We start from the raw sequence: 16913 nt of genomic DNA, 5'->3' as shown, positions 1-16913 counted from the left end.
AGTATTTCGATGTACTCATTTAGCCCATCTCTAGCTATAATTCTATTTTAGCTCAGTGGTGTAGAGATGTGTAGCTGCAGCTGGAACTACATTTATCCACCGTTCCGAGAGTGGAACTCGTTCCACCGTTCCAAGCGGAACCACAATCCAGTTCCAGTTCCACTGGAACTACTTTTTCAGCTGCAGCTCGGTGGAACCATCTTTTTGTCTATGGTGGAACCCACTGTGGAACCGGGTGGAACGATTTGAATGTAGTTCCGCACAAACAGCTGCAGCCTTTTTGTAAATTTCTAAAGATAAGTTCCGGAGTAACTGGATTTGTAAAACACATACAGTTACAACAAAACAGCTGCAGCTGATGCGTTTTGACTTATTTACGGTTCAAAAGTTATTGTAAATTATTTTTCCATAAAAACCCTATAATATAACGAAAAATAGGAATTTAGGGAAACATTCTGTTTTGATTTAACTTTTAGTATGTTATAGTCCTTAAAGATTTGAACGTTTTTTAATTTTGATTTTTAATGGGGATTTTCCCATAAAATAACAGGAAAATTGATTTTCTCGAAAATGGCCAAAACGATTTTCTTAAAAATGTAGTTTGTTATTGTCATTTAAATTCTGAACAAAATGGTGCAAATCCCATTTCCGTAAAAATTACGGTTCAAAAGTCATTGTAACTTATGTAATTTTCCCATAAAAACCCCAAAAATCGGATTTTCTTAGAAAAGCTGGTTTTAAACAAAATTAATATGTAGTGGTCCTTATAATTAAAAAAAAAGTACCCCATTACTGTAACAATTACGGTTCAAAAATTATGGCCAACTTTTGTGATTTTTAACTCTTAAATATCATATTTACTCTCACCGCTTATGGGATAATCCTCAATGCTGATACCGTTTATTTTTTTATTTTTTTAGTTTCATTGTGTGATGGTCTGAAATCCAAAAGTCCTACACTCCAAAAGTCAGATACACTCACTTAGCTGTTCTAGTGAGGTGATAGGGTGTAAGAGATTGCTACAGGTGTGACTTAACGTGTAATAAAACAAATAAATTTAGAAAACAAAAGAAGAACAAAGAGTGACAACACTAAATAACACTTTATACACTAAATAAGAACTTGGAAAAACTAAGAGCAACAATTTATAGTAGGAAGAGAATTTACAACGTTAAGTTAGTTAAAGAAAAGAAAAAATAGAAAAATAAAAAGATTGAGTTAATAACAAATTACATGACTTGATTGTTTTACATCTCTTTATAAATTTAGTTATATTTTTTTACATACTTCCAACGGTCCCTGAAGCACACGCAGCCACAACACGCCCACTCAGATCTTTGTTCCTGCCCGCGTTAATCTCCTTGATTTTTCTCCCAGGTCCTCCAAGACTCGTCACCCCTCCATCTTCTACATTAGACCTTCTCATTGGCTAATTACGAATAAGGTGAGTGGCTTATTAGTACAGTAAAAATATGTTTTGACCCCAAAAAAAAAAATTAGCACAACCGGGGAATTTGATACAGATGTTGGGTGTACCTTCCTCTTGAACATACTAAAAGTCCCCTAAAATTGAAGCTGTACGGCCGCCATGTTGGAAAATGGCGGCATATTTCTGTATTTTTCTAAATATACAAAATGTAGGTCATCTAAAAATACACATTTTTTGTATTTACTATCTTTCTCTAAACCCAACGGTTTTTGAGTTATTTGTTATTAAGTTATATTTAGTTTTTTCTATTTATCAAAAATAGGTGAAACACATGGAAATTTACCGTTACTTTCAAGGTTCAAGGATAATGATAATTTATCCCATTTAGTTAAATAGTGTGATAACATAAAATCTTAAGATTTAAGCTTATTTTATGAGTAAAACAACTCCGCTACAGCAAACCTGCAGACTCAGCAAATTTCCATTTGATTGGATGTTTTATTAAATGTATATAAATAAAATTGGGTTCAACAGGTACCTAGGTTTGCTGCTACAGGTAGGTTATTATAGTGTGTGTTTTTTTTTTAAGTAAAATATCAATAACTTAGTATAAAATATAACTAATTTTCCAAGTTTGATCATAATATATCTATAAACAAGCAAACTGCAACGTACGTGTTATTAAATTACCTGAAAAAAAAGCAAAAATATATACGTCTCATAACACTTGTAATAATATATTTACACTTATACTTATACTGTTGACTTAATTACAAGATGGTAAATACATATAAAAGTTAATAAGTAGTAATCAATTTCGATTGGACACTCCAATCATCATCAGACTTTTATATGTATTTACCGTCTTGTAAGGCAACATATGTAAGGCAGCATGTGTAAATATATTATTACAAGTGTTATGAAACGTATATATTTTTTTCAGATTTATATTTCAAACATTTTTCAAAGTAAAATGGGTTTTGTTATGAAAAAGTTTGAATTCAAACAAATTCTGTTTTTATTTAAGGTGTAACTAACAACAATCATTTTTTGTTAGGATTCCATCAAAAAGAATTTTACCAAGAAATTTATTCCCTAGGCCTATAGTATGGATTCTAATCACTAGGTCAAAATAAATGTACATCCAAGTCCAAACAGGATTGTAAAAAATCATAAATTGTATTCAATTTTTAATCTATTCATAGGCCTGAATATTCAGTTACCGTATGTAATACATTTTTATTACAAAAAGTTCCATTTCACACATATTAACACCAACACCAGTAAAAGACGCTGACCCAATAACACAAACAGTAAAAACTTCTAGGAACAAATAAGCACATTATTTTTTTGTTTTTTTCTTTCATCAGAGTTGGTGAACCTTGATATTCTTTGCTAATTAAAGAGCTGATTTGGCGCCATCTATTATCTAAGGCTCCAACATCAAAAGGAGTCTGGGAATTATACAATTTAATATAAAAATTAGTATATCTAGCAGCTTAATGGCAACACTCTTAATGAGCTATTTAGATTTGATTAAGATCACTTGTTGTATTTTTTTATTATTCGTTCAAGATAAAAATCTAAATGAGTTATTAATCATTACGTATTAATATGCACAATATTCATTTTACTATCTGAATGTATAGCATGTTTCCCGAATCACTTATGAAACCCAGCCAATCACGTTCTCGACATTACAACATCAATAATAGACTATTTTTGTCCTAACCCAAAAACTTAAATGAAATATAAAATGTCTTTATGTGAGAGGCGAAATTAGGACTTGCAAGTCCTATTTACCACTTATCCTCTAAAACATAAATAAAACCATCCACTTATACAAATTAAATTAAATAATCTAAAAGTACTATATTAGGTAAAAATGATTAAATTAAATTTACTAATCTTAAAAATCCCATTCACACAAGCCGCTAACAACCCGTCACCCCAGCATCAGAGACTCGCTCATGCCCCAAACCTCGCTTTTATCTCTGCCCCAAACCTCGCGTGGTTTTCTATGGATTTTTCATGGTCAGGAAGAGAATTCAACATTAAAATTGCAGATACAATTAAAGAAAGATTTATTAAAAACTGTTGATCGGTGAATTGGTGTAGATAAAAGGAGAGAGCCTCTATGAGTGGCACGGGTGCTGATGTCATGCAAGTTGTCTGATAAATAATTGGGAATTTTACTTTTGATAATGGAGTGTAGAATACGGAGGGTGTGAAATTCCCAAAGTTCATTTAACTTCATTAATGAAGGCAGGTTGAAATAGGGAGTGACATGGTCATATCGTCTAAGGCCGAATATCAATCTGATACAGGAATTCTTTGCCAATTGAAGTGTGCTATAGTCCTTGCCAACCTAAGTTGAGGCAGCCCAAGGCCGTACGGCGTATATCTAGTGCGGCCTTTGGCTGCCTCAACTTAGGGTGGCGAGGACTATAGACACTTCATTAGTCATGTCATTGATTACCACATATTAACAGTAGTTAGATGGAGTCAAGATGAGAGTTTTTACTAACAAGATTTTTAAGTTCAGTAGACAGTATTCTGCAAAACGTTTGATGGTGTGAATAAATGGCACAGGATAATGAAGGAAAATTCATTAACAGGAGAAAACATGTTACTCATACATACACAATGTTAAAATGCTATACAGTAAACCCCCAGATCTTGCATTAACGGATAATCGGATAAAAAACTACAAACAAAATTTCTAATCTCACAGTGCAGTAGATATTTAAATTACAATCACTTTGATATTTGAATGAATATTTTGAGATAGTACAACTCTTCTGTGGCTTTCAGTGGCTCTTTAACTATTGTCGGGAGCACGTAAGTTTGCAGTTGGTGGCAGCCAATCACAAGACAAGGCTAGTGCGACGTTGCCACATCGCCCGTTGACAACACTAATTAAAATATACTAAGCAATATATTACAATCAGCTGGTATTAACAGATTTGGCAACGCCGCACGGTTCTCATTGGTTCATTCAAAACCATATGGTAAATAGGCTCCTCCCTCAACTGCAAACTTACGTGGTCCCGACAATAATAAATTAATATTGCTAGCTCTTATGGTGGGCAAATCCAAGATGGCCGTTGGATAGCCTTCAAGCAATTCAAAACTACAAAGATTCTAATCCTACAGTGACATTTGAGTTACAATCAATTTTGTGTTTGAAAAAATATTTTTGGATGATAATTAACTCTAAGAACAGCTGTTTGAAATTATCCAATTTGGCCTCTAGCCTCCAAGTACTCTTAAGAGGAGCTCTCCTGTATTGTCTTACTAATTAAATTACATGTGCAGTTACAGATGGGACCATGTGCTTGTGGATTGTTGAATTGAGCTTGCGTTTGGAATTGAATCAGAATCACTAAATATGTAGTCACCGATCCAGCTAGCTGAAATGAAATTCAACGATAAACTGTTATAATAGTATGGTAAAATTAGGCTACATGAATTTTACTCATAATCATAAGACAAGTTTAGTTGTTTAAATTACCTTCCCTTAGCATAATCTATGATCAAAATTCAAGTAGATTCAAATTTTTTAGCTCTTCAAAATATAAAAGATAAAGCACCGTAGTTTATTTGGCTATCTTTTGTAACAAATTTTCAATACTCATAAAAACTATTGAAACAAGTAACACCATGTTTCTATGATTTACCATTTCTACAAAATATAAAATTCTTCTCGTATTTACCGATGTTAGGATGTGACTGTGAACGTTAAAAAACCCCAGAGCTGAAAATCGAACGTTGTGGTGTTTTAGTTGAATTAAGAACACTTCCAGCTGAAACATTTCAATTAGGCTCATTAGTTTAAGTGTATACTATAAAATATTTTATGCAAACTAGTTTACACTCATAATGCCAACTTTAAAATTCAACAATATAATTAAACCTGATCATTAAATCTTTCTTCAAAATTATTTTTACCATACTATGACTCAGTTTCAGTTATGTATTTGAAATATTATTAAATTTTTTACTTCATTGTTGAAGATACTATTCTGACTTCACTCATGACTACTTTAGCACAAAACTTAAAACTTACAAATCTCCTCAGCTCGATATCCAGTTTTCTGTTAATGAGTTTACAAACCATTGGGGCTGCTCCATCGGCCTACCAAAATGTCAAAAACAAGTGTTAAGTTAGGTAAACTTAGGTAAAACAATTGATAATATAGTCTGTATTATAGTATTCATTGATAATTCATGTTTTTAGCAAATTTCCCATATAGGGAATAAGCTACTGTAGGTGCATGATAAAACCTAGCACGGACTGATTTTATTTTTGTTTGGTTGTCCCCAGAGGGAAGAAATAGTTATTTGTGTAGAACTAACTTGTGAGCAAAGTGGCACTTTGCTGCTCATGAGAGCAAGCGGCTCGTGCGGAATGATCTCGAGTGCAGCAATAGCAAAGGCCTTTTGCACTCGTGTTACACATTATATTTTTCCTACAGTCACTATAAAGCATATAAAATAATTAGTCTTTCAAAGACTATACAACACGTTTTTAGGTTCAGCTGGCAACACAAATAGGTGCCCTAGAGAAAGTAGTCCCCGGTCCGTATCACTCCTCTATTTTTTCCTCGGCAAGCAATGTGCTCCGCGACTTGAGAAAATAGTTCCGTATATTTTTGTAATTTGCAATGGTTTCCCCGCCTAAAAATGCTTTAAAAGTATTTTCTTGTTTATTAAGATAGTAGGAATGTTTTAAAAACGTTTAAAAGAAAAGTCCAGAAAGATCAGAAATACCGAAAACATAATAAAAAAATAATCCTTAGAGAACCTTTGAATATTGTTAAACTAACAAAAAGGGTTGTGCATGTTTACTAGCGTTACTCAGCAACAAAAACTATTTAATTTATCTCTAAAAAAATATTCTCAAAATGCACCGAGTAGCAGGAAAATATTCCCTGTAGCAGCGGACCTATACTTGTTAAACACAGGGGATACATCTTTATTTATTTGCGCAGCAAGCTGCCAACTTGATAAATTTTAATTTAGTCCTTAAAAAATCTGAAGGTATTGACGGAGAACGTAATGTTTAAAATCTGACATGTTAATCTAAATTTTAGTCTAAATCCAACCAGACAAATGGAAAATTCGCTTAGCCTGCAGGTTTTCTTCCGTGGAGGTATGTGCATTTTACTTCAACCAATTTTATCCATGTGAAAGCTATACATTTTTTATTGTTGTCAAAAATACAATTCTATATCAATGAGTGAACTGAGATTGTAGCAACTGGAACTTATCTTTACTAATTTTATTTGCGGTCTCTTTCGTTCAATATTGTTATTCAAAATTAAGGGTTTATTCGGGCTTGTTTTTAATCTGCTTTTTTCAGACTGTTTATAATATTAAATTTAATGTGAGAAGGATATTAATGCCTGTTCGTTCACCTTGCCCACATGTTATTGATATTCACCTAACAATATTTTCTAAAATACAGTAATCAAGTGATATGAGAGGATGAGTGCGTCTAGTGGTTAGACCACAGATTACCATTCTGGAAGCATAGGCTTAAATCATTTACACTCATTTAGATTATAAATGTAATTTGATTATGTGACAATTCCATGATTTCGTATTTGGTGGTTTATGCTGTATGTCTACAAAAATAAATGAAACAGAATAAACAATTACAGTTAGTTTGTTTTGCCAATGCTGTTAACCACAAAAGATTTGCATTATGTTTTATGACAATTTGTGCTGCCTATAGTTTGAATTTTAAAATACATACAGCATTTGTAACAGCTGTGCTTGCAAACAATATCAGGATCAGAAAACTTGAGTGAGCCGCAACCCACAGGAGTCTCATGATAAGATGTGGAACCTGGACAACAATTACACAAACAAAAATGTTTTAAAGTTAAAAACAATTTTGAATTTGGTTGTATTGTCTATGCTCTCTTTTTTTCTTTGCACAGCCCTGTTGAGTAATTTCTTATTAAGTGTATCATGACCGTTGAAAGTTCTCCTGACAATAATTTAATCAGGAAAGAACTAAATTAAATAAGACTTTATTTAAAAAAAAATTATTTGTTTACTTGACAATCTGTTCTATAATATATTGAACAATAAGCAAATGCTATGTAATACAACAAATTAACTTTTGAACATTAAAAATAGCGGTTAAGCACTGTCAACAACAAATTTTTCAATTAAAATAAAACTTTACAAAAATCTGAAGGGCAGGTCCAGAATTGATGGCCTCTTAAGTCTGTAAATTGTATCCATGTTGTTTAATAAGTTCAATGCTAAATGATTTTGATGAGATTCCAATTTCGTAATATATCGTTCACTTAGGTCATGATTTCGTCCTTAACTGTAGGCATCTTAAGGTCTTGATGTAGTGTTCTATTGCTGACATACCATGGTGCATTTGTTATCTTCCTCAGCATTGTCGATTGGTATCTTTGGATAATTTCTATATTAGAAGTACTCGCCGAGCCCCATAGTTGCACTCCATATGTCCATATTGGTGTTAATATAGTTTTATATAGCAATAATTTATTTTCTAGACTAAGTTTTGATTTTCTTCCGATGAGCCAATTTAACTGATTAGATTTTAAATTTAGTTATTGCCTTTTTCTCCAAATGTGTGTTTTCCAAGTTACCAAGTTAACTTCCTATCTAAATGGATACCTAAGTATTTAACCTCAGTTACTTCGAGAAGTTGGGTGTTGTTTATTGTGACAGGAGGACAAGAATTTTGATTTAGAGTAAAAGAAATGTAGACAGATTTAGTTTCATTAATTTTGAACCTCCATGTTTTAAACCAATCAGTAATTTTGTTCAGATTTTTCTGTAAATTTAGAGAAGCTTGAAATGGATCACGATGAACAGACAGAATTGCAGTATCATCAAATGTAGCAATTTCTACCAACTCATTTTCTGGAAGGTCTGCTGTGTAGAGAATATACAAAAACGGCCCAAGGACACTTCCTTGAGGAATCTCAGATTCAATTGGACGTAGGTCAGTGAGGACATCTTGATATTTAATTTGGACGGTCCTGTTTTGAAGGTAGGGTTTTAAAATGGTATAAATTGAATTTATTTAAACATGACTTTTGTAAGAAAGTCAAAAACAATAACAATATTTGTTTACATCTGATCATAATATCCTTAATAAAACACATGTTTTATTTGTAATCTTTAAAACATCCACCTCCTTAAAGATCGAGTCTCCTTGAAGGATGTACTTCACGCACGTGTCTAGTCTTTTAACTTGAGTTTCCTCTCGTGGTTTTGGACTTCTGGTACAGACACTTGTTGAATTTTGTTCTGTCACATTGTCTGGTGAGGGTGTACTTTTTAAGTTGTCGGGAAATGGTAGAAGATGGAAACGGTTTCTTCTTAGGTCTCTTGTATCAGTCCTGACAATATATGGTCATGGCTCAGTTGATGTTTTTACAACCTTTCCAGGTTTTCCCTAGTCAGATACCCAAACGCTGTCTCCAGATTTTAAACTCCTTTGAGAACCATGTCTGGAGTCATAATTTCTCTTGTACTTTTCTCTGTAACTCCTCTCTGTGGAGGGATCAATCTAAAAGTTTTTGGTTACTTTTATCTTTTTTCTGAGTCATTTTTTATTGTATTGTAACAGTGTTGAATGTCACAGTCAATCTTTGTTTTCACACAAAGCTAAAGCTATGCTAGGCTACTCGGTTTCCGTGATTTTATTTGCAACCTGGTCGCAGGAGTTGGTCACACTTGAGAGACTTCTAGTTGGGATAACTTTTTAATGAGAGAGGAGGACCAGTTGTTATTTATTGAAAATCTAAAAATGAAGAAGAAACACAGATTTGGAGTACCTTTTACCTGAAAAATCTTTATTTTTCCAATCTAACAACATGGTTTAGGGATGATGTTTTTTTTTCAAATGGCCAATTTTCAGATGAGCATAGCTTTGACAAGTTAATAACATTGAAGTCACACCTTTGTGCAAAAATTCACGAGTTTTCAAATTGCTATTACACCAGAAGATACTTAATCCTTTAGGGTTACATCTAAAGAGTCATACGCATGCTTATTTCGCTGATGAAAATACAGGGTGAATTTTTAATGAGTTCCCCCCCTACTTTTTTCTACATTTCTTAAGATATCATCTCCGGACCACGTCAGATCATTGTTGAGTAGTAAGTACTTCATTTTGACTGGGTATACATTTTTGGCCGCCATCATTTTGAGCTACCTTTTTATGCTGAACTCAATGTCGCAATCCGTTTTTCATTTGCATCTTTGGTTTTTGAAATATTGAAATGTTAAATAAGACTATTTTAATATTTCATCAAGACAGCTTGATAACCAAAAACGGATTGCAGCATTGAGTCCAGTATAAAAAAGTAGTTCAAAATGATGGGTCACAACACCACCTTCATATTTAAATTAATTGATCACATTTCAAAATGGCGGATCCAAGAAGGCGGCTGAAAAAACTACATCCGTTATAACCAAGTGAAAATATGTCGGCAATAATTGGTGGTGTATACTTATCTTTATCTAGCACTATTTTGAGATTATGGTCTTAGTTTGTAAATGCACAATGTTAAAATGCGCTAAAAATAAAGTTATAAAAAGTCCTCATAACTTTAGAACGGATCAAGATTTTTTTTTTAATAATTGCGGCATTGTAATCAGCGTAAAATTCTGGTTTGAAATAATGGGTCACAACCCTACCTTTACATTTGAAAAAAAACTTTGTATCCAATATGGCGGATCCAAGATGGCGGCCAAAAATGTATACCCAGTCAAAATGAAGTACTTACTACTCAACAATGATCTGACGTGGTCCGGAGATGATATCTTAAGAAATGCAGAAAAAAGTAGGGGGGGGGGAACTCATTTAAAATTCACCCTGTATATTAATTTATTAAACATCATAATGTTCATATTATTTTATTGATCGGAGTGAGCATATAAAATAAAAATGCCTTTATTCGTTTTGTACATACATACAAGAATAAGTTATACTAAAGCTATACTCGTGCATTTGTTTTACAATTACTCCTCCTGAATGGCTGAAGCAATTCACACGAAATTTAGCACAAGTGTTTTAGCGTCTTGTTAAACTATTATTTTTACCATACCACACTATGTACGTGGTGAGTGTCTTGATTTGCGATATAGCATTGTCAGTTAAGTATTTGTCATTCAAAGCTTTAAAATACCCATCTGAGATAGAACACAGCTAACATAGTATCATCACCATAATTTTATATACAACAATAAACATAAGTATTTCCATGATAATACTTAATACAGAAATCAGCAAACGTCTTCTAACCTTCTCTCTGCCTATAGAGGGCCACATTAGGGCGAAGAAGTAGTATAGAGTCATTGTAATGTGTACAAAAGCAGTTATCACAATAACAAACAGTTGACTGGTGTAGAAGGCATTAGCTTGATGGACTGCTTCACAAAGAACCCAGTAGAGATCAGTCAGTGACCGTACCTTAGCTACACGACCTGCAGCTGCGGAGGCTAGAAATTAAAACATCACTTTGGTTTTGTGTCTCAATATTAATAGCTAGAGAATCTACGTCTGCAGAAGCTAGATATAAAAAAATCACTTATTTGGTTTAGCACCTCAAGATTAATAGAATCTACGTCTGCAGAGGCTAGATATCAAAACATCACTTTGGGTTTGTGCCTCAAGATTAATAGAATCTATGTCTGCAGAAGCTACATATCAAAACATCACTTTGGGTTTGTGCCTCAAGATTAATAGAATCTACGTCTGCTAAGGCTAGATATCAAAACATCAGTTTGGGTTTGTGCCTCAAGATTAATAGAATCTACGTCTGCAGAAGCTACATATCAAAACATCACTTTGGTTTAGCACCTCAAGATTAATAGAATCTACGTCTGCTAAGGCTAGATATCAAAACATCACTTTGGTTTAGCACCTCAAGATTAATAGAATCTACGTCTGCTGAGGCTAGATATCAAAAAATCACTTTTGTTTAGCACCTCAAGATTAATAGAATCTACATCTGCAGAGAAGCTAGATATCAAAAAATCACTTTTGTTTAGCACCTCAGGATTAATAGAATCTACGTCTGCTGAGGCTAGATATCAAAACATCACTTTGGGTTTGTGCTTCAAGATTAATAGAATCTATGTCTGCAGAAGCTAGATATCAAAAAATCACTTTGGTTTAGCACCTCGAGATTAATAGAATCTACGTCTGCAGAAGCTAGATATAAAAAAATCACTTTGGTTTAGCACCTCAAGATTAATAGAATCTACGTCTGCAGAGGCTAGATATTATAACATCACTTTGGTTTAGCACCTCAACTTTTATTAGCACCTCAAGATTAATAGAATCTACGTCTGCAGAGGCTAGATATCATAACATCACTTTGGTTTAGCACCTCAACTTTTATAGAATCTAGACAATAGACAACAATCTTTATTTGTAATTTCTTTTAATATAAACTAGTGGTCGTCCTGTGGTCGAAACTCGACCAAAATTAATTAATGTACAGACTTCTCTAGTTTCTCCCCACACTGTAAATAAAACATGTGATTGGAATTTCTTCCATTTGTTTTGATTTTCTGTTCACATTTTGTTGTTATTTCGTCACCATCATGGCAACCCATATGGTCCATGTTAAATTTTTTAAGTTTTCAAATTAATTTTTTGTGCTTATTTGTTAGCCTATTTTAATTTTTAAAGGCATTCTGCACATCTACAGGAAAATAGCTTTCCAACAGTATGCGTAGATTCTCCCTGCGATGCACACGAGCTGAGAAAAAAGGTTTTAAAGAAACATGCTTGCCTATTAATATATAGATAGATTAGCATCAAAATACAAAGAATAGAAATATGTTTTTTTTACAATAATTATTTGATTTTGATTTCTCTTCTAAGGTAAAAAAATGTCTTGATTGAGTAATTTTTTTTTCATCACTCCTTAACGAAAGTAAGTATTTTCGATAACAGCTGACATCAATGAAAGTAGTCATTTCCCAAGCTCTAATTTAGGGCGAGGGAAAATCGATCAGCTGATTTTCCCTTGCTCTAAATTTACTTTCCCTCGCTCTCAATTAGTTCTCCATTTATTCACTACGCGCGCCAGTGTTTTGTTACGGTTTAATTTAATGATTTTAATCAGCTGTATGTATTTTTAAAAGTTGTGTTATTCTTTTATTTTGATGTTTAAACAAAATTTATTGAGAAATATAAGTAGGTTTCTTTTTAGAAGATTTTATTTTATTTTGATGTTCAATCAAATTAATTGAGAAATCAAATTGTTTTAATATACTGAGGTCTGCTATTCTTTGTTTGTGTATTTTTGCGTCGTAATGAAAAGTATCGTTCATAACTCGTACCGAAAGTTATTATCCGGCACTTGCTCCATTATTCCCGTCCTCGGCTTCGCCTCGTACGTGAAAATAGCTCTCACATACTCGGCTTCGCCTCGCACGTGTAATTGGGGTTCCCTGTGTTCGGCTTCGCCTCACACAAAAACTTGTGCGCGCGACGGAAAATGCCACTTTCGGTCCTAGTAATGAAATATACTATTGTAGTAAAGTAAAGCATAAGAATATCTTTCAGCTGCAGGAAAAATAATAAATATAAATCATTGATCATGTTTTAAAAGACTTCCTTTAACCCTAAAATCCTCAATGTTTTAAAAGACTCCTTTGACCCGTAAATGCCCAAATTAAATTTATTAATTCATTTCAAATGTTAAATTAGCTATCACTTGAAAAAGCAAATGTTTAAAAAAATTGAAATTTAAAACATAACCTAACTTACTTAAAGCAGTGAAGGTTACTAAACGATTAACTGTGAAACCTCATTAATAGGTAAATACTCTGGTAGCTATTGGTATTTCTTTCTGAACAAGGCAGGGTAGTCAAATTTACCAATCTTCAACTTACCTGTAACTTTGCCTGATAGTGTAGAATCATAATCCAAATCTTTGAGAAACTGTCCAAAACTCTGCCGAATAACTTCCTGTTTTATTTTGTCATTTATAACTAAGAACCGCTCTGATATAACACGGCAGGTAAATGTGAAATGGATGAATTGTGCTGATTGAAGATAATATGCAATGTATAGAGGTGAATAGATTATGAAATTAGTTATCAAACGACAGTAAAAGTAGTTTGTGAGAATGAGTAATATTGTCAACAAAATATAAATAGAAAATATTTTTGGTTTTATATTTATTTTGAAGGATTTGTGTTGAATTAATGAATCAAATCTGTGCAAACTACAGTATACTTCGGACAAATGCTGGTAGTTTTTAGTGGTGCTGATGATAAATATAACTCCTTGTACAACAAGAGTTGCTACATCAAGGAAAACTGCAACAGTGTCTGTGTTAGAAACCATCCTCACAGGACGACCTTGGAGTTTTCTAAGGTAATCAAAACAAAGTGCAAAAGAACATGTTGTAGTGTGAACTATGAGTAAAGCTAGTCCCCATAAGAAAGCTGTAAGAGAAAAGTCAATGCCTGGTAAGAGATCAGGTTTATATTTTACAGGTAAAAAGCCAAAAACTTGACAAGTCATTAGTAATTCAGGTGGCAAAACATCCATCTTGTCACTTGGTAGCTAGGGAATGTCCGAATTTAAGGAGTTAACGGCAGAAATCCAATATTTTATTTTGTCGATAAGCGAGAGTGGTATTATATTTGAAATGGTTGTATTTGGTGGCAAACACCAATTCAATCATTCCAATGTAAGCAAAAGTAGTTGTTAGTCAATTTTTATATGGCTATAATTGACCAATTTCTCTAGTAGAGTAAGTACATCCGTTATGATTTCATCCCGATTTCAAGAAAAGATATATTTTCTAGTTAAAGTATTTCTATTACCCATTTGATGAAGTCAACGACTACCAACTTAATAGTTGTTGACACTTCTATTAAATAATATATATGTAAGCAGTTGTGGCCCTTGCTTTGCCTGAAAAAAATAAAGAATGGTTCATTTTATAAAATGAAAATCTGATACCACCCAATGCATAGCATACATTTTATCAAGCGCAAAATAAATGTTTTCCTACAGTTACCTAACAATGTACATGTTCTCTCACTGATTTGAGAAAGCAAAGTGGCTAATTCGCTCATCAGTGAGACAATGTTAACATTGTCTCACTCTAATTACTTTGTCTCACTCCAGATTTGCAACGTGAAGGCACGAAATAGTGAGCACGTAACATGCAGGCAACGTCGTATGCGCGCGAAATACGTTGGCAGCACTGGCTGTAAATCAGCTGGTCAGCTGTTGTACTGTTGTATTTGTCACTTCACATTAAATGTTATATTAAAAGTTCACTTCTGTGTAAAAATAGGTTATGTTTCTTCACAAATTTATTTGTTTTATGGTAACTGTAGGAAAAGTATAATGTGCAACTCGAGTTCAAAGTACAATTGCCTCACTCGAGAAACCATTCCTCACTCGCCTACGGCTCGTGAGTAAGGATTTCTCTCGAGTGAGTCAATTGTTCACTTTTCTCACTAGTTGCACAAATAACTATTGTCTTCTCTCAATGGAGAAAGTAGCTATTTTTATTTTTTGATAACAGCTGATATCAAAGAAAATAATTATTTACCAAGCAAGCTCTAACTTGTTTCCCAAGCCAAGGAAAAATTATCAGCTGATTTTCCCTTGCTCTAAATTTACCTTCCCTTGCTTTCAATCAGTTCCCCATTTGCCTACCACGAGCTAGTGTTTCATTACATTTTATTTTCATTGTTTAAATCAGCTGTTTTTACTTTATAACAATAAAATTTAAACATAGAAAAGCATCTTTTGCTTGTGTTTTTAGCATGGTTTTATCATAGACTAACCAACGCAAATGAGACCTTAGACTTCTCATCCCATTGTAAATTTTGAAGCTTGTTTTTCGTGTCTAGTTTATGTCCGGTAACACTGCTCGCTAGTGTCGACAAAATTTTGTTTCTATTATTTTAGGGTTAATTTAATGGTTTGTGTTTTACTATTTGGTTGTGTAACTAGGGGACGCGTTTTATTTGGTTAAACAAGATTTTAAATTACTTAAATAACAAGAAACAAATTGAAAACAAACCACGTCCTCTACAGTGCACTAGACAGAACTAACAATAACATTGGTGGCTTCAGCTGTTCCATAAGAATGAGAAATCTACTACGTTTTATCTATGGTTTTATGTAATTTGCAAGTTTTCGTATAGGTTTTCTATAAGTTAACTCAGTTTTTTTTTTTTACATATACAAACACATTTTAATTGAGTAGTTAAATAGCCAATGGTAATATCATTGACTATTGGATACAGAAGTAGACATCCCATCCATATATGGACCAGCTGTCGCCAAATTTTTATTAAAATGAACGCAGTTTGTGTGAGCCAGCCACAGAATGCGCTAGTGTCTAAAATTTTATTTCATACCTTATTTTTTGTTGCTGGCCAGTTTGAAAACGTCCCAAATCTAGTTGAGGTAACGTACCCTAAAATTCTCTCAGCATAGCAACGCTGGTGGCGCTGCCTACGAATTGACAGGCAAAGCTCTCAAAACACTTAATGCTTTTTACCATGCGGTTGGCATTCTGGGTTATAGTAGTATGTTTTCTGTGTCAAGATATAGACAATGATTTCCTTAGACCCCTATCAGACTTAACTCTTTCAATGCGGCCGTCATGTTTACTCTTGAAAATTCCACTTATCTCAATGATAAGGAATCAGTCGCCGGCGACTGACCCGCACGCAATGTGTTAAGGGCTAATATTAAACAGAAATACAAAATATACAAGCATCAAGAGAATTCAATAATAGTAAAGGACAATGGTACAGAACTATACAGCCAAAGTACCCAAAAACCGCGGTTTTGTCGTTGTTCTGACCCTATCTTCTCTAGTATGCAAACTTAGATTTGGTCACCTACAACAATGCTACAAAAAGGCCATTTCAAATGAAGAAGAGGGAATCGCCTTATTGCATCAAATGTAAACTAAGACAACGTGAAACAATATAGAGCACATTATAGAGGGCCCAGCCTACATGATAGGATACCAATACCTTTACACACAAATAAAAAAAAGCTTATTGGAAATCACCACCAACTGTCCACACGCACACGCTCCTAATGGAAAAAAATAGCAAGCTATGGCCACCATTAAACTTCATTAAATTTTTAAAAGAAAAATCCAACTTTAAGAGATGAAACTTGAACTTAAATAAATAAACAAGTCATTCAAACCGGAAAACATATAACCACAACAGCTTATAAGCTATAAACTAAACTCAGTTCATTAGAAAAACAAAAACCATACCATACCTTAAGTAGCATTTCTAAAATGCCCGGGGAAAATGTATAGAACAGACGTGTTGAATGTGAAATAGTGTGGCTACATGGTAATTTAATCAAACCAGTTTTTTGTAAGGAATCTGGAATAGAAGATGAAGAACAAGAAGTTCAGTCCACTGCCACTCTGTTCAGTCTCCTCAGGCCAGGTTTCAGTTC

This window comes from Macrosteles quadrilineatus, unplaced genomic scaffold (genome assembly GCF_028750875.1).
Source record: "Macrosteles quadrilineatus isolate MER2022 unplaced genomic scaffold, UCM_ALF_1.0 Scaffold_1__1_contigs__length_201487025, whole genome shotgun sequence".
Classification (NCBI taxonomy): Eukaryota; Metazoa; Arthropoda; class Insecta; order Hemiptera; family Cicadellidae; genus Macrosteles; species Macrosteles quadrilineatus.
The sequence above is the reverse complement of the archived record's forward strand: the minus strand, read 5'-3'. Positions refer to the sequence as shown.